At 44.2% G+C, this 19,292-nt stretch overlaps 2 protein-coding genes across 19 annotated transcripts in view; both read left to right on the forward strand.

The window, feature by feature from the left end:
- The window catches only part of SORBS2 (sorbin and SH3 domain containing 2), a 227,551-nt gene that overhangs the window by 72,474 nt on the left and 135,785 nt on the right, over positions 1–19,292 (forward strand). The window contains exon 3 of one of the 18 annotated variants that reach the window (XM_050792564.1): positions 7,628–7,683. The exons of the other annotated variants lie outside the window; for them this stretch is intronic. The gene's annotated coding sequence lies outside the window, so the exon portion shown is untranslated. The remainder of the gene's footprint in view (positions 1–7,627; positions 7,684–19,292) is intronic. 18 annotated transcript variants of the gene reach the window in all.
- The window catches only part of PDLIM3 (PDZ and LIM domain 3), a 214,851-nt gene continuing 212,251 nt past the window's right edge, over positions 16,693–19,292 (forward strand). Inside the window, exon 1 of the mRNA XM_050792599.1 lies at positions 16,693–16,696. The gene's annotated coding sequence lies outside the window, so the exon portion shown is untranslated. The remainder of the gene's footprint in view (positions 16,697–19,292) is intronic.

Raw genomic sequence — 19,292 nt, forward strand, 5'->3', positions numbered from 1 at the left:
AGTTGGTGCTGGTCTGAGTTAGTGCTGGTTCAAATTGGTGCTGATCTGAATTAGTGCTGGGCTGAGTTAGTGCTGGGGTGACTTGGTGCTGGGCTGAGTTGGTGCTGGGCTGAGTTGGTGCTGATCTGAGTTAGTGCTGGGCTGAGTTGGTGCTGGGTTGAGTTGGTGCTGGGCCGAGTTGGTGCTGGGCTGAGTTGGTGCTAATCTGAGTTAGCGCTGGTCTGAGTTAGTGCTGGGCTGAGTTGGTGCTGGGCTGAGTTGGTGCTAATCTGAGTTAGCGCTGGTCTGAGTTAGCGCTGGTCTGAGTTGGCGCTGATCTGAGTTAGCGCTGGTCTGAGTTGGCGCTGATCTGAGTTGGCGCTGGTCTGAGTTGGCGCTGATCTGAGTTGGTGCTGATTTGAGTTGGTGCTGGGCTGAGTTAGTGCTGGGCTGAGTTGGTGCTGATCTGAGTTGGTGCTGGTCTGAGTTGGTGCTGGGCTGAGTTGGTGCTGGGCTGAGTTAGTGCTGGGCTGAGTTGGTGCTGGGCTGAGTTGGTGCTGATCTGAGTTAGTGCTGGACTGAGTTGGTGCTGATCTGAGTTGGTGCTGATCTGAGTTGGTGCTGATCTGAGTTAGTGCTGGTCTGAGTTGGTGCCGATCTGAGTTGGTGCTGGGCTGAGTTGGTGCCGATCTGAGTTGGTGCTGGGCTGAGTTAGTGCTGGTCTGAGTTGGTGCAGGGCCGAGTTAGTGCCGGGCCGAGTTAGCGCCGGGCTGAGTTAGCGCCGGTCTGAGTTAATGTTGGGCTGAGCTGCCTGTTTTGCATCTGGGACTCCCAACATGCACTTCCTGCTGCAGCGCAGACTGGATGACCTTCAAGGCTCTGTTTCACCGACTTTCAGCTTTCTTGACGCCAAAGCCACAGAGCATTCTTGAGTTGGAAATTACCTCTTTGCAAAAGCAAAGAGCACTGTAAAGAACTTGACCTGCCCACTCCACAGTGATATTCCACAGGCTCAAGTTTCTGTGCCACTTGAATTCTAGCTGTTGAGCTCCCTGCCATTTACATGCCAGCAGGGATGAATGTCCTGACAGCGTGTGTCCACTGTGCACGTGCTTCCGCGTGTCAGCATGGGAGAAGCCCAAGTATGATGTGTAGACAAGACCACCGCTTCTCTCTGCTCCATTCCTGCACAAGCCACACACAGCAGACTTGCATTTCTGTCAAGGGCTCCGGTTTTCCATCATCTATTTTTTATAGCACTGATACTAAACCAGTTGCAGCAAACGAAGGGTATTATTTCTGGTTTGAGGGCATCGCGATGCTGATTTACCGTTCCTAGGAAGCAAACTCACCGTGTTGGCCTCTCTCATTTTACCATGGGAGACCTGGCTCCACAAAACGTAAGTGTTTGGAGATGCTTGATATTTTCACAACATAAATAACAGTTTCCCTGTGCATGAGGGAGAAGGGTCATGCAATCATAAGATGGGAGAGGGATGGAAATGTTATTAGGTTCGATTTGTGGCAGCGTGACAGTGAGTTGAAGACAAGCAACAAAATTTGCCGCGTCCTGCAGTTTCTTAGTGTATCATTAATCTTTGAGAGACTTTGGGTATATTCTGAAGAACTTGGTGGCATTTCAGAATCAGTGCCATGTGAGGTTTCTGAAATGTCACATCTCCTCATAGCAATGTGTTCTCCATATAAAATAAACCTGCATGTTTAGATTTTAAAAAGAGTGATGAAGATTTGGAAACCAGGAAGTGTCGAGGGAACCGTTTCTAAAGGACCAGAAGCCCCCAGCCTGAACACATACCTCAGTACACACATCCCCTCACGCACCGACAAACACACAGACTTTCAGAATTACCCTGCAAACTAGCAATAACATCAACTTCGAATGCTTTTTGCTTCCAGTAGATTTACTTACAATGATTAGCTAAACATCAATAACACATACATGCATTTCAAGTTGCCCAGTGTTAACTTTCAAATCTATTGCGTATTAATCCCTCCAGGCCTTTGGTGGTTTTGCCAGAGCTAACGCCCTACAATTCATTTCTTTATGAACATTTTCCACATTTTAGGTGTATAGCTATTATTGCTTTTTCAAACCTGTGTTTTGTTTTGCCCCGTATTTCCAACTCTAAGACCATTTATTCAGCTTTTTGACTTTGTGAGTGTAATTACCATTTTAACTGGTAAAAAAGAAAATGCCAGTCCAACCCATACAAATTGCCATTTTTCAGTGTTCCTGCGTGCCTCTGCTTTACCCAGCAGCAAGATCAGCAGAGCACCAGGATGGAGACAAGTCAGCTCTCAGCTGTTAGTCACCTGCTAGGAACCTTGACAGCTCATTTGCAAGTTCACACTTTTTTGATGCTAGAGTTCTTGAGTCCCTGACAGCCGAACCTTCTAACACCAGTTAACTATGCAAATAGAGAATGGAGCCCAGAGAGAGGGCTCCCTTGCCCTGGTATTATTTCCAACTTATTATTTTGGTCAAACACAGAAATCAGTTCTTCTTGAATGCTTTCTAATAAAAGGAAACAGTATGTGGATAGTGAAAAAAGGGAAAATTGAAAGTGTAACAAAATAAGCCCGAACTTTGTGATAGTTGCAGAAAGAATTCAAGGCCTAATATTTAATCAAAATTAATTTAACAAAATTGTACTAAGACTCCTCTCTTAGACCCACTTGGGGAATGTTTCAGATGCTTTTTCTATATAAAGATATGTTTAATCTGATAGAGCAAGTGGCATTTTTATAACCCAGAAAAATTATTTATTCTTAGGAAAGAAAAAATCCTGGACATGTGACCAGATATGGGAAAAAATATTTGGGGGTGACATTTTTTGGCATGAAACAAAAAGAAAATAGTTTTTTTATGAAATACTTGGCAAAGCAGAAAGCTTCAAAATATTTCGAAACTTGCCCGGTTGCAAAACCACACTGCATGTTTTGTTTTTTCTGTTTTGGAAAAAGGAAAATCTCTGGGCTTTACGGGCTCTCTGAATCCCAACCCTTCACTTCCCTTGACAGGAATTAGTTAACTCGACTGAAGTCGTGTTGGAATGCCTCGCCTGTCGTCTGCTCTGCACAAAAATGAAACACATGGCATTCTAAGAAAATCCCAAAAGCAGCCAATTTCTCAGAAAATATTGGAATGACCCTGGAAGGTTAACGGCACAATCATTGACATGAAAATTGCTTTAAATGTGGAAAGGGTGTCGTTCTAGGGTCAGCAAAGTTTATGTGTCATCTCAAAGCTCCACATAAACAGGCTGCCTCGATTGACTTGGAAGTGGAGGCAGATGTTGAGGGAGCCGTGGAAAGCACAGAAACGTTCTGTGATTATTGCTTCTGAATGCCGTGGCTTCCCTCTCCCTGTTTTCCATCCCGTAGGGTGTCCATTTCACGAAGCCGTGTCGCTGCCATTGTGCAGGGACTCCTGAGCGCGGCCCACACTGGGAGCGCCTGTGCTCCTCTGCCTCCTCCCTGGAGCTCCCAGATGTTTCTGTAGCTGAGCGGAGAGCGGAAGCGTTTGCTTATTGGCAGGAAACTTCACTGTACTGTTAAAATTGTTTTCCCATTTTACCTCAGAACTCAACATGAGGTCTCGATCTTTAGATCGTGGACAGACCCTGACTTCGTGAAGATTTTGCACGGTCAGTGGGAAAGTCCTTGCCTTCATCACGTCTGCCCCCCACGCTGCAGTGCCCGTCCCTGCAGAGGCAGCCACCTTCTTCCTGGCTGGGCTGAGACCCTGCTCACGGCCCCACCCCTCAGCTCCCCACCCAGGCGTCAGAAGCAGGGTCTCCGAGCTCTCATGGGCCTTATATAGGCTGTCTAGGTTTTGACCAGACAGTATTTTAGGTTTTATGTTTCATGACAGAATTCCCCTTTTCTCCCCACTGCCCACTTTAATGGAATTTCTTTCGAACTGCACCTGTATTGTCAGCACAGGCCTCCCTAAACGGTACAGCCATCCAGGGAGGGCAATGGGTCCAGTAAAGGAGAGACACATTCCTGACCCTGATGGAGGAGAGGGGAGACCACCTGCTCTCCACACCCCGTCCCCAGCCACTTTGCTTTCTCCTGCAGTCAGGCCTGGGCAGCTGCGGTTCTTCTCTATCAAACCTCTTTACACCCCCAACCTGGAACTTGAAAGCAGAGGAAATTCTACACAAGATTAACCTCTCCTTCTATCTTGCCTTGAAAACAGTAAAGAAACAATGCTTTTGGAGCACTTAAATAATTGCTGAAAAGGGAAAAATCGCGGGCAATTCCGATGCCAATGAACACTGCCAGTTCTTCCTTCAGGCACTGTTCTATAGGCAAGGAGGTTAGAAGCTCAGACTCATAGATGTTGCTAAGAGCAACGCGGAACTCGGACATTTTTCACTGTGCTTTACTTGGCATGCCAACTTGAAGGAGAAATGTTAGCAATGGGGCACAGGGAGAAACCATGTCAGTAGGTATGGTATTGTGTAGTAACATGGAGTGGCCTTGCCTGTTGGGGAGCCTTTCCGTCTTCCTGACTAAGGACTATCGGGTTCCTGGTTTTCCAAGTCTCTGCTGAGGGCGGGATGTTGTACGGATGAAAGCTTTCCCCTCTGCAGTGGTTGTGGCACACACAGACGTGTGAACCTTGACCACAGGCTTGACACACCCTGGTGTCATCAGGTGGGTTGTGTCCCAGTGGCCCTGAGCCAAGCAAGACCCCAGGAAAGACTCTGGAAAACTGAAGGGGGCTGGATGTCACCCACAGTACGTACCATGTGCCTGTAACGAAGCAGGCATTGGTTTCATTTAGGAAAGGTATTGTGTCCGAAGCCCCATTTTTAGGCTGTTAAAGGTATACAAACAGAAACGAACACTGCCATCATTAACTGACACTGGCTTCAACCTTTCCTGAAAATCTGCCTTCTCTTCCTACTTTCTCTGGAGTCTCAGGTCTGCCCAGGAACCTCCAGAATGCCCAGTTCCTTTGACGTCAGGCTTCTTTTACCTTTGTAGGCCCAGGGCACTCACAGGCCAGGAAAGACTTTTAAATGAGAACATCAATTTGCTGCTTGCTTTTATTCCGCGACTGCCTTAGGTGCAAAGCACGCTTTTTTATTTTAATAGAAGCCCAGGCTTGCACGACAACAACTTCATGAAGATTGGTCATTTCTGAGGATGACAAAACCACAAAGTTTGTTGAGATTGCTTCTTCACTGACAGTCTCTAAGCACCGAAGAAGCAATGCCAAGACAAACTCCGTGGGATGATGACAAGGGTCCCTTGTGCCGTGGCGGTGGAGAGTGTGTCTGAGCCAGGCTGTCTGTGGGGAGACCCCACCCCACCCCTGAGACCTGGGTGACTTGGCACCTGTCTATGGCTCTGCTTCCCCATCCACAAATCAGAAATATCGCGGGCCCTACTTTGTGTGGTGTTGATATAAGAATGTAGGAAAGAGCTTGCTGTCATAGTAAGCACAGTAGATGTTGGCTGCAATAAGTAATTGTGTTGCTGGGAACTCAGCAACATTAGGATCATACTAAAAATAAAATGTAAACATTTTTCTGGGATATGTCTTAATTGCAACTGTTAACTAAGGTCAACTTCACGAAGACATGTATAGAATTTTAGTTATCTATAGGTAACTACTTATTTTAATTCATCACGGACTAAGGGGACAAAATTACACATACACACACACACAAACATACATTACACCCCCCCACACACACATACACACAAAAGTACACTACACACACACACACAAATGTACATTAGACACATACAGACACATACACACAAACGTACATTACATCCACACATACACATACACACACAAACATACATTACACACCCACACACACACACACAAACGTACATTACACACACACAAATGTACATTACACACACACAGACACATACACACACACACAAACGTACATTACACCCACACATACACATACACACACACACAAACATACATTACACCCACACACACACAAATGTACACACAGTAAGTATTTTTGTGATATCATCTAGGGATGTCAAATTAACAAAAATTAACATGAAAACAGATGCATTTTCAATGAGATTATCACCCGATATTATTTATAAACAGCTTAAATAGAATGAAGACTTGGAAGGATTTGGGGGAAGGCTTGTATGTGAGTGTGTGTGTGTGTTTGTGTGTGTGAGCATGTGTGTGTGTGTGTTTGTGTGTGTGTGTGTGAGCATGTGTGTGTGTGTGTTTGTGTGTGTGAGCATGTGTGTGTGTGTGTTTGTGTGTGTGAGCATGTGTGTGTGTGTTTGCCCTTTTTTCCCTTTGTTTTCAGGATAGTTCCATTTAGAAAAAAAAAGCTTTCCTCCCAAATTTGCAGATATCTGCAAATAATATTCTGCCAAGAAGCAAAAAAAAAAAAAAAAAAAAAAAGTTAACTATGATTCAATGGAAGCAAATCTCCTAGGATGTCAAAGCAGAGAACATGTTAGTGTTAGAGCATTGATGTATCTGCAGAAACATGCATTGCTTTTCACCGTGAAATCAGGGCCATCCCTTGAAAGAGGTTAATGAGGCAACTGTCTCATGAAGGGATATGAGGACCCCCTGGCAAGTTCCTACCAGCCCTCAGGCAGCTCCCCCCATCCCATGACCCTCTTTTCCTACCTAGTCTCAAATTCCTGTCCATGAGGGTCAATCCTGTGTTCTGAAAATGCACAGGGCTTGCATAAAGTTTCTTATAATGTGTCTGAGAGAGGAGTGCGCTCCTTTTCTGTTTGCACAGTGTAGAGCCTTAAATGGTCAGATACACTGCTGCAGCTCTATAAGTTGCAGAGACCAGTCCCTGAAAGGGAATTCCAATAGTGAGAAGAGGCTGCAACAGAAGTTTGTTGCCAAATTTAGAGAAAGAAAGGATCCTCAAGAGCCGGTGTAATGATCAAGGACGAGGGGGACCTGAAGAGGCTTCCTTGCAGCCTGAGTGGTTTCAGGTAGAGGGAAGGCTCTGGAGCCCCAACAGGGAGAAGGGTATGGAGAGAGAGAGCATTTTGGGAGAGCTGACTTTAAAATGCTGGAAATGACTTTGCTTCCCTCTCACCCTTCCTCTCTCCCTCCTCTCCCCCTCATCCTATGCAGAGTTGGAAAGGACTGGAAAAGCAAGGAGGAGGTGGGAATGGCAGATGCGAAGGATATTAACACTATGGTCTTTGCCGTGCTGCGTGCTTCCATTCTATTGAAATGCTGACCAGTGGTCACACAGGAAGTTCGTTAGAGGAATTTTGTATTAAATAGGGGGCAAGGAAAGAGGAACCAAATCAGCAAAACCAACCATGGGGCTGCCAGTATCACACTGCCTGCTTCACCCCCACCTGAAACCAACTCTGGGTAAAACAGCCAGATTTCCCCTTTTCCATATAATTAGCTGATGGTGACTAATTGTAATATGTGACAAACTGAAAACTGTAAGTGTCCAGCCAGTTTCCTTTTCACGGTGTTTGTCCTGAGAAGCAGGTAGGCATCAAACGGTGTAAAGAAAAGAGTGTATGATGATAACCTTGTCCTCAGTTCGATCTCGTCGCTGTTTCGGTTGTTTGGGGGAGTGTGGGGCAGCATCCCACCCACCTATTTATTGTGACATTTCTTTTCTAGAGCCAGAATAGGACAGACTCGTATACCATTCTGATCTGGGTGCATTTCTTCAGAAGGTACGCTGTCCTCATGGGGAACCACCACTGCCTGGGCTGGGGCTGATGAGGCCAGGAAGAAATTTAATGCGTGCACTTTAACAAAAAGATTTCCCAGTAAGTTAAGAAAATAAGACGGTGGGCGCCAAAGAATATGCGCATGCCCTGACGTCTCCGTGACGTTCACTTCTGTGCCGCCCCCAGCAGCATGTCATAGATACCCTTGATGTAGGCTGATTGATTTGTAAGAGGCCAGGGGAACATCAGAGGAAGTGAGGCCAGGAGAAAGCAAGGATATCAAGAGAATTCGCTTTTTTCTCCCAGAGTGATTGTTTTTGAATTCTTCGTTCTGCCTTATTTCAGAGTGAAATATCAGGCCGTGGGTCTAAGGAACATGGCAAGGAATCTGTAACTGATCCCCTTGTGCTAAAGCACATTCCTTCATGCTGCTTCTCCCTTCCCATATAGTGTCTGCCTCTTCTAGAGGATGCCTCTTGGTCACTGACGCTTCACAGGGGACCAGGAATGCCCTTATCCCCATGCACACACCTTGTCTCAGCCCTTCCAAGCCCCTCCACCCCACCAATGTGCAGTTTCCTGCCCCTCCACCTGGCTCTGCTTCGTGGGGCTCCAGAGAAGCACAGGATGGGCCCTTGCTCTAATGTCGCTGTGCACTGTTTCGGAGCCAGTGGGCGGACCCCTGCTGGCCTGCTGGCTCCCAGGCCTCCTGGCTCTCTCTTTCTGAAATCACCACAGTCAAGGGTTATCTGGATTTTACTACCACCATATGTCACTCCTCTAACTCAGCATAGAGAAATTTACCCAAATCTATCTCCCCAAAAGCAAATTTTTTTAGTTCTCTTACCCCTTCAGGTCACATTGGTGCAGTCTTTGGGTTGCAATAGAAGAGATACCTAGAGGCTCCGTTTGAGCCACTGTATCAGTTTCCAGAGTTGCTGCAACAAAGTGCAACCAATTGGGTGGCTTAAAACAACAGAAATCTATCATCTCACACTGTGTGAGGGTGTAGAAGTCTGAGATCAAGGTGTCAGCAGGGCCGGATTGCCTGTGAAGGCTCCAGCAGCGAATCCTTCCTCACTTCTTCCCACTTCTGGTGGTTGCCAGCAGTCCTTGGCTTATGGCAGCATCACCCATCTCTGCCTGCATTGTCTCACAATGTTCTTTCTATGTATCTGTCTCCAAATCTTTCTCTCCATATAAGAATACCAGTCATTGGATTTAGGGCTTGCTTCACTCCAGTATGACCTCAGTTAACTTGATTACATCTGTAAAGATCCTGTTTCCAAATAAGATCACTCTCACAGGCACTAGGGGTTAGGAAGGACTTCAATATACCTTTTTTGGGAAGCACCATTTGCCCACAATAGCTACTTCTGGATATTGGGTCATCTCTAAGCAAGAAGCAGCTCCAAATTTTCTACTGTAAGCTCAACACACAGCCTTTGATTCCCAAACCCAACACTCACCCCTTCCCACATCCACAGAACTGACCCACTCTGCAAGGGCCCCGGGAGGGGTCCTAATGTCTGTTGGGCAGGACTGACCCATGTGGTCCAGGCTATTTCTAATTGAAACCAGAACCCAGAGGACTAAGAACCCCTCACAGTCATGCAGGCACTTTGGTCTCCCTGAGAAATCGTGAACTTCTAAAACCCTGGAAAATATCTATATGAATATCCACAGAAGCCTGGAACTTACTTTTTCCTAGGTAATATGATCATGCTTGTAGCAGGTGACTCTTCTCTGACACTCTGTCACACTTTGATGCTCTTCCTATTCACATATGCTATTGAGATTATCTTCCAAGGGAATGAGTTTTTCTAAAGCCTGATGTGTCCTCTTGATTGTTCTGACTTTGGAGAGTTACAGAATGCCTGGGAGTGACCTATTCTTATGCAAATAATTTAGAAGATCACCAATCTCCATGGAACTTTCCATTTTCTACTGATACATTACTTTCAAAAGGAAAGGTTTAACTTCCTCAGTTGTAAATCAGGTTTCACATGTGCATGTTTTTCAGAAAAGGAGGTCAGATATTGGAGCACAGACCTCAGATTTTGAAATTTATTATCCACAAGTTACAATGATAATTTTGTGATACTCTTGGTCCTCCCTCTGCACACTAATTTGATGTATATCTAGAGTGAGACAGAGAGACAGAGAGAGAGAGAGAGACAGACAGAGAGAGAGAGAGAGATAGGCAGGGAGGGAGGGAGAGAGAGGCAGGGAGGGAGGGAGAGAGAGGCAGGGAGGGAGGGAGAGAGAGGCAGGGAGGGAGGGAGAGAGAGAGGCAGGGAGGGAGGGAGGAGATAGGCAGGGAGGGAGGGAGAGAGAGGCAGGGAGGGAGAGAGATAGGCAGGGAGGGAGGGAGGAGATAGGCAGGGAGGGAGAGAGAGGCAGGGAGGGAGGGAGGGAGAGAGAGAGGCAGGGAGGGAGAGAGATAGGCAGGGAGGGAGGGAGGAGATAGGCAGGGAGGGAGGGAGGAGATAGGCAGGGAGGGAGGGAGGGAGGGAGGAGATAGGGAGGGAGGGAGGGAGGGAGGGAGAGAGGCAGGGAGGGAGGGAGGGAGGGAGAGAGATAGGCAGGGAAGGAGGGAGGGAGGAGAGAGAGAGGCAGGGAGGGAGGGAGAGAGAGAGGCAGGGAGGGAGGGAGGAGATAGGCAGGGAGGGAGGGAGAGAGAGGCAGGGAGGGAGGGAGGAGATAGGCAGGGAGGGAGGGAGAGAGAGGCAGGGAGGGAGAGAGAGAGAGAGGCAGGGAGGGAGAGAGATAGGCAGGGAGGGAGGGAGGAGATAGGCAGGGAGGGAGGGAGAGAGAGGCAGGGAGGGAGGGAGAGAGAGAGGCAGGGAGGGAGGGAGGAGATAGGCAGGGAGGGAGGGAGAGAGAGGCAGGGAGGGAGAGAGATAGGCAGGGAGGGAGGGAGGAGATAGGCAGGGAGGGAGGGAGAGAGAGGCAGGGAGGGGGGAGAGAGAGAGAGGCAGGGAGGGAGAGAGATAGGCAGGGAGGGAGGGAGGAGATAGGCAGGGAGGGAGGGAGGAGATAGGCAGGGAGGGAGGGAGGGAGGAGATAGGGAGGGAGGGAGGGAGGGAGGGAGAGAGGCAGGGAGGGAGGGAGGGAGGGAGAGAGATAGGCAGGGAAGGAGGGAGGGAGGGAGGGGGAGAGATAGGCAGGGAAGGAGGGAGGGAGGGGGAGAGATAGGCAGGGAGGGAGGGAGGGAGGGAGAGACAGAGGGAGGGAGGGAGGGAGGGAGGGGGAGAGATAGGCAGGGAGGAAGGGGGAGAGAACACTTTCTAAAAGCCAGTGCTTGGTTCTTGCATCAGAGAATCTCACTGAAAAAATAAATACCAAGAGGCTTAGTTAGGTATGACAGGGCAAAGATATTTTATAAATATTTTGGCAAGTAGAAACAAGAGAAAATGATTTGTGAGGTATTTTCAAGAGAAGCCAATTGAGCTTCCTCATTTGCATGAAGCATCTGAGCTGTTTTCCTAAGTTCCAGCTCCTCCTCCTCCAGTGGGCAGCGTTAGAGCCTCTGCATTTGACTCTGTCAAGATGAGACCGTAGTGAAGTTCGCTCTTTGTATCACTGATGAAAGAAAGGATTTAAATTAACCGTTGGGACTGAGTTAAAATAAAACAAAGCTATTAAAAGATCATGGCTGCTTGACCATGAGAAAAACCTAGAAAATAGTCATTGGCCAGGCACGGTGGCTGACGCCTGTAATCCCAGCACTTTGGGAGGCCGAGGTGGGTGGATTACTTGAGGTCAGGAGTTCAAGACCAGCCTGGCCAACATGGTGAAACCTTGTCTCTACTAAAAAAATTACAAAAATTAGCCGGGCGTGGTGGTGCACCCCTGTAATCCCAGCTACGTGGGAGGCTGAGGCAAGAGAATTGCTTGAGCCCAGGAGGCAAAGGTTGCAGTGAGCCGAGATCGTGCCACTGCCCTCCAGCCTGGGTGACAGAGCAAGACTCTATCTCAAAAAAAAAAAAGAAACTAGTCGTTGGCATGAGTCATTTGTTCTCCAAGAACAGCATTCTGTTGAATGGTCTCCATGAGGAAAATGCTCACGTAGATACCATTGGTTTTTTAAAAAATTATTTCATCAGTAACAATGCAATTTGGATAGAGCCTGATCTGCAGCTACATCAGAACAAAGCCTTTCGAGGCTTCACAATGCCTGATACATACTCACCTGTTCCCAGCAGGCAGCCAGGATGTCCAGCTCCAAAGGCAGAGCTGCATCTAACACCTGAGCCTGCCCAAGTCTGTGACCTCCAGGACTCTAGGGGTTAACCTGTTCCCTTGTTCTAGCTCTGGGATAGCCCAGTGCAAACTGACTACTGCAACCTGGTTGTCCTCTCCATGGCCTGCAGCAGTTCACCCAAGGAGTCCCTGAGCATCCTTTTTTGGAGGAACTACAAAGAGACTCGCTCAAGGACTTCCTGTCAGCAGCAGAAATGCTGAGTCATCAGTATTCTGTTACAATTAATTGAATGCAGTGCTGACCGTGGTGCGGCCAGATGGACAATAATGAGGGCTCCAGGGCCCCAGCTCAGTGCTGCACACAATGGGTGACACCAAAGAAAAGCTTTTATTAAAATAATACAGTCTATAATGAAGAAATTAAATTTTACAAAACTTCAGCCCACTCTCCAGATGATAAAATGAACTCTTACGAATATTTCTTTTCCAAGAAAAAAAAAAAGAAAAGAAAGTATATTGACGTTTAAAAAAAACAAAATTAGAATTACACTGTCCTGTTTTGTACCTTGTACTTGCATGTCACTATTTTGAGAATATTTTTCCGTATCATTAAAACATTCTTTGAAAATGTAAACTTCACTAGCTACAGAGGGAATGAGATAGTAAATAAGTAAATTACAACACACCCCAATGACAGAATACAAAACATTGACATCTAATGTTAGAGCCAAAAATTCTTCTACACTGTTATATTTTTCTCACTTCCCTGAAAAAAAAATTACATAAGTTGTACTGTACAAGGAATATTTTCTTTTCTCTCTACAAAGTAGATCATGGTAATCCTAAACTTAGACAGACCCATCTGGAATCTGAGTCATTAGACTAAGTAAAAAGCAAAAGAGGAAAAGTAATGAAGCACTCCCCCGGGAAACTGAAGATCTGTACTATTCCTTGTATTTCACAAAGTAGAAATGAGGGAATCTGAGCAAACATGAGACTGGATGATTTTCTGGAATTAACTGACCTGGAGTACACAGGTCCACGTGGCTACAGAAGTGTGCTCATCACTAGACCGGACAGTGAGGACTGTTCTCCCCACATCAGCTCCGCAAGGACGAAGCAGGCAGAGGAGGCCCTGAGAGTCTAGTTCCCCTCGTTACTTATTCAGAAAATGGAAATACAGATGGAAACCCTGTCTGTAGTTCCTTAGAGGGCAGTCCTCTGAAAGTGGGGATTTGCTGAGCGGGCCCGGAAACAGATGAGTCGAAAGTTAATGAAAAAACTAGATTTTCTGTCATTTTAAAATAGGCGGACTTAAAAGTTAGTTGCACATTACCCTGAACAAGAGTTTTCCTTGTTGAACACCAGTAGAACGTATAACTTATACTTTACCACATAAGGAAATAAAGGAAAGTGGGAAATAAGAAGCAATTTCTATGACTCAGAGATCTGCCCTTCCTGTAGGAAGATGAACAACTACCATTTATAGAATTCTTATCATGTGCCCGTTCACTGTGCTAAATGCATTACATCTATGATTTAAGCCTCAGAACAACCACTGGCAAATAGGTGTTGTCATCCTATTTTACAGCTAAGGAAGAAGAGATGGAAGGGCTGACTTCATTCATTCTTCACTTACTCCCCTCAGGAAACATGCCTTTGGCTCCTCGTGTGCAGCCAGCTCAGTTCCAGGGCTGGAGATGCCGCTGGGAGCAAGGCCATCATCTCTGCCCACTCAGGGAGCAGACGGGACATGCAGCTGAGGTTTGCATCTGGTCTGCCTGGCTCCAAAGCACTGAAACCAAACACTAAATGGGCGATTTAATGAGAAACCTGGGAGATGTCACCCTGGGAGACAAGAAAATAGTATTGCATCTTAATTAATTTTCTTCCTGATCTGAGAATCGCCATGATTAACTTTAGAATTGGGAATGACTCTGATTAAAATAATTAGCGCTCCCGTGCATCATTTTGTGATGACAGGTGAATACAGAAGGCATTCGGTTAACCAGATTTAGAAACAAGGCCCTGTGGTTCTGCTGCTTCACCTAAAATAATCTTACCGACCACCATGCTTACATAAAACAGATGGTGAAAGAGGTATCATCAGTATTCATCTAGAGCATAAGAGCCATCAGGATTACTAGAGTTAGACGGAATGGCTATGACAGGACCCTAGGAAAATACTTTCAAGTGATTCCCATCCACAAATACGGGGTTTCTGGGGGCAAGCCCAAAGCCTTAATCAACCCTACAGTTGGGTGAAAACATTTGCCTAAGTAACAGATGGTAGAACCAGAGCTTGAACGCGTGAATTCCTGGTCAGGTTCTCTCCAGCACACCACTCAGTAGACTTCTTTGGGGAGCACAGTCACTGGTTTTGCATAAAACCTTCCAGGCTCCATAATGGAAGGGAGAACCTTAGCTGGATCCAGTTCTTGGGCAGGCTGAATAGACCCGCAGACTCAGAAAGCAAGCACCTGGTTTTCACAATAGAAATATGTTTTTGAACATTCTGATAATCCCCACAAAAGTTATTCTCCATAAGTTTACTGGAAAAAGTTAATTATAAGAAATTGACCATGTATATTTTAAGTGTTTTTCAATATCTAACTCCTAGTCAAGGATTATACCATAAGGATGGTTTGATCATAAAAGCCAACCATATTCCAGTGAAAGTCACCAAAGAAAACATACAATCTGTCTGGAGCAGATTCAGGGACAAACATTAATCAGTAACTCAAAACAGTGACTGAGCTGCATTTTTCTGAGGTTTTATTTTTTCTGAACAAACTATTTGTCTTGATTCATGTTAAAATGTGTAGCAAACCTGGTTGTATCAAAATAAGTCTAATCATAGGACATTTTTAGAAATCATGCTTTTTGTTACATAATGGTTTAATAACCTTGATAAATGAAGCTGGTTTCCTAATGAAAACCTATTTATTTACAGAAGCTTGTTGAAATGAAGTTAATAATGTCTTCAGGCTTTTCTCTTTTAATGTAAAGATGAACTGATAAAAGCTTAATTTGTTAATCTGATAACAAAGTTATTAACCTGTCCTAATTTCAAAACAATCAAACACATTGAAATAAATAAGATTTGCTCATTATAAATGCCCAACACAAACGTATAGCTAAAAAGCCAATTACCTAATTTGTTGAAATCCTTTTAACTTCTACTTATATGTGAGTATTGTTACTTTGAACGTAAATCATTAACAAAATCCATTGACTACACCTATTTGGTTAGCTGTAATTGTGACTGCATAAGCAGTAGGGTCGTTAATGCAAACGTGGACAACCATAAGAATCTGTCCACTCTTCAGACGGGATGAGAATTTGCTCTGATGAAGCTATTTTGGTCACATCAATGCAGGCTGAAGTGAATGACTCCTTTAGTCACCATGGAAATCACACCAAGCCATACAAAGAGACAAGCACGTGTATTTCCAGATGCTGCTGCTTTTGTGGTGGCGTCTGTCCAGGGCTTCTGATCTGTTCAAAGCATACTTAATGTCCCTCAACCTAAACTCGCTTGGTTTTGCTCTCCCTTTACACTGTAGTTGATTCTCTGTAATAGCCTCAAGTAAATATAAAACAAGGCAACCCAATACTTTACCCACAGGACCCTATGTTCCTTCCAGAAATGTGTCTCCTATTTAAAGACGCATGCCCAACGGTGCTAAAACAGACCCTCCTCCCAGACGCGTCTCCACAGCTTCTATTTCTGAAATCCCTGGTTTATGTCCGGGCTTCCATACTTTATTTGTGTCTGTCTATTTTTCCTGCATCTGTTTCTGTAACTTTCTAATATATTAATATTTATACATTTGTGGAACAAACCGTGTAAGGAAAGAACATCAAGAAAATAAGCAAGCAATATTCTTGTCCATTCAAGCCAAGTCTAGTGATGTAACAAACTATATTTTATATATATAATATATTATTCATCTAAATAGCCTTATGTTTCTATATATGAGGTTTCCAGAACTATCGTTTGTTAGCTTAAGTAACAGAGCTTATATAAAGTAAGCATTGTAGGCTAAGTATCTTGGGGGAATGGGTCTTTTGAAAAATGGTCCGTGAAAACTTTGGGTATTGTTCTATTTAAAGTCAGATTGTACTGTTACATTCCTTTGATATTTAACACATATTTATTGCAAGCCTGTTATACATAAGGTACGATGAAAAAACACAAACGTGAATAAAGCATGACCCCTGCCCTCAAGAAAACACCAACATAAATAACATAAAGTAAGACAAGATGAAGTAGCATGGAAAAGGAACTATATTAGTTTAAATGAGTGAGAGGGATTTATATAGTTTTCATAGGGGACTACTTTGAGATGGACCTCTAAAAATGTGTGTGATTTTAAGAGTAATTAGAAGTAATCTCAACGAATAAAACATCTCGCAAAAGTTGAATCAACATCACACCTGCCTCGCCACACTAGTCATGGTCTCCTGGAAGGCAGGGATTTGTCTGAATGATCCTGACACTCCTACGACGCAGAAAATATCTGACACAATGTAGGCACCTGCTTAAAATGTGCTGATTAAACTCAGATGAAGGCTAAAACATGAAATGTACATAAAAAGGAGCAGCAAAACGTTCAGTTTGACTAAAAAACAAAAACTGGGAAGGAAAATAGACTATAAATTCTTGAAAATTAAGTTAGGATCATGTTGTGTTGGGCTTAGTTTACAATTTATTAATAGATAATGTGAAGTCAGTGTTCCTTTCAAAATATTAGCCTTGCAATTGCAGCTTGGAATTAAAAAAAGGAAAGAGATCAAGATTGGGGGGAGAACTAGGGACAGGAGAGCCAATTAAAAGATTATTTATGATAATTTATTTGACAAAATAAAATTAAAATGACAGAAATGACGAACCTGAAATTAGTAGCAATATTAATAAGTACTATATGGACAACACAAAAACAAAGATCAAGACAATAATAGCCCACATTTATGATCAATCCCTATGTCGAAGCACAAAGTTAGAATTTTGATTAATTACTTGGGGTTCTTGCCACACAAAGTTGTTACTCCCAAGTTTATAGGTGAGGAAATTGAAACTCAGAGAAATTAGCTCTGTCAAAGAAGCTGTGTTAGAATCTATATTAGGATGCTAAATTAGATGGCAAGTATGTTTGACCCTGTGGCATAGAGTTCTACATGGTAGGTGGCAGAACCCACATTTAGAAGCTTTCTCAAATGCCGCTTCCCCTTTGAACACAAATGGGTAGTTAGAATATCCAGCAGTAGTGTAATAATTCCAAACAAGAACCTCTGCAGCCTGGCACTTTTTGCAGGATAATTTCCATCCTTTTGTAACTAACGGATTATAGCAGGTTGTGATGGTTTCTAGCTGTTGACCCAAAAAGGCTGAAGTTCAATGTAAATATTAACAGGAGAAATGCTCAAAAACGGATCTGCCTAAATCATTTTTGGAACTAGTCAAAGATTTACCATAATTGATAAAAGAAATAGGGCTCTTCATTAAATTATCAACTGGCAACACGGTCTTATGTATGATTCTTTTGTTTTTAAGTACACTGAGCATGCAAGATATGCAAGATGCTGAACTAGGAGCTGTGAGAGATAAATGGTGGAAAAGATACTATCCTTAATCTCACAGATGCTGTGGTGAGAGAAACAGAAAGACGTGAAGGAAACAAGTATTTAGCATTGCTCAAGGAAAGTGTTTTGAGAACACAGAAATAAAGAGTAATTAACTCAGGAAAAGGAAAATCGTGAAAGAGGGTAGAATTTTGTAAATAAAAAGGACAGGGAAATTCTACATCCAGATTCGGGAAACAGCATGAGCATCCATGGTGGATTCCAGGGAGAGCAGATAGGCTGGCAAATTGAGAGATGTGGCCAAAGACAGGAGTGAAAAAGGAGAATGGAGTCAGGTCATGGAGTGGCCTGAGGTCACACTAAATTGTTAGAAGTTGACCTCTCAGACAGCAGAGCCCCCCCATAGTTTGGCTAGGTATTAGGAAGAACCCTCAGGCAACAATGTAAATGACAGTGAAGAAAGGTAGGAAAGTTAGGTTAAAACACCCACCAGAGTTCTCAAAGGCAAACTCAATCTGATCACCGGCTGGCCCATAGGATACTGTTTTGTGGGTTAATTCTGCAAATATCACAGCACTCTAGAAAATACGAGATTGAAGGATAACTGGTGGCTATGAAGACTATTAACTAGCTGCTCATCCTTTTGTCTTTTTTTTTAATTCTCTGGGCACTGGAATATCCCAAGTATTCAATAAAAACATGCAAAAGTTGTCCCAGCACAGCTTAAGATCTAAATTTATGGTGTTTTCCCTCCTCAAACACCCAAACATCTTCAAAAAAAAAAAAAAAAAAAAAAAGGCCAATACTGAAAGAAAATAAGAAACAAGAGGTAGGTTAAGAAACCCTGGATCTTTTTCATACTAAGCTTCTTTTATTGTTAACTTCACTTGGAAGTTGAAACAATGAAAGGCTAATTTATTAGACCTTTGAAACCACTTCCTGCTGTTCAACAGTACAGAAATCGGCTTGCTGAGTAGAGGAGGAAATAACTCGGAACGTCAGGTGCTAATCAGTAGATGCCAAAAACACCGAGAAGGGTTGCTTCTTGGTTATCTGTTCTTAATGTACATGGCGCACCAAGAAAAGTTTGAAGTAAGCAAAGTGATTGTAAATATGTAGCTGCCACGTGGCTGGAGCCCATGGATTCATATACTGAGGTTCCTCTTCCTAATTCCCTTATGAGCCCAGGACCTTGATGTTCACTGAAGAAAGGTCAACGTGCTGCCCTGTGTCTATGAATTACTTTTTGTCCTCGACTCTACAGAGATAATGGAACTAGAAAGATGCCTGCTTTAAAAAGAAACATTACAAAACTTCCAAAGCTGTTATATTTCCAAGCATGGATAAGACATACTCCCTACCTCAAGCCCCCTAATTCTGTAATGCCTGAACAAATACTGGAAATTATTCTAAGGAAATGCATAGAATAAGCCTCAGACTACTGCTTGGAGCAGTCAGCATCTCTGCTCTTTCTGGCCATTCGAGTGCACTTGTATGGGCTCTCTTTTCTCCTTCCAACTTCTCTTAGAGGCTCCGAATTATTTTCTCATGGCCCTCATGGAAATAGATTGCTCTGTTAAATACATTGCTTAGGTTTTGGCACATTAAAACATACCCTGTTCTATATGATCCATGATGCAAACTAAATCGGTGCTCATTCTTCAAAGACATAAAATTGTCTTCCAAGTTCTTAAGGGAGATAGAGTGAAACAGTCCTTGACTCTGTGTTTTCAGCGCAGTTGCCACCGCACTGCCAGCGAGAAGGCATCTGTGTTATTTCAGGTGCTTGCCTCTATGGCCAGAGTTGTGCCCAAAATACA

This window comes from Macaca thibetana, chromosome 5, assembly GCF_024542745.1.
Source record: "Macaca thibetana thibetana isolate TM-01 chromosome 5, ASM2454274v1, whole genome shotgun sequence".
NCBI lineage: Eukaryota > Metazoa > Chordata > Mammalia > Primates > Cercopithecidae > Macaca > Macaca thibetana.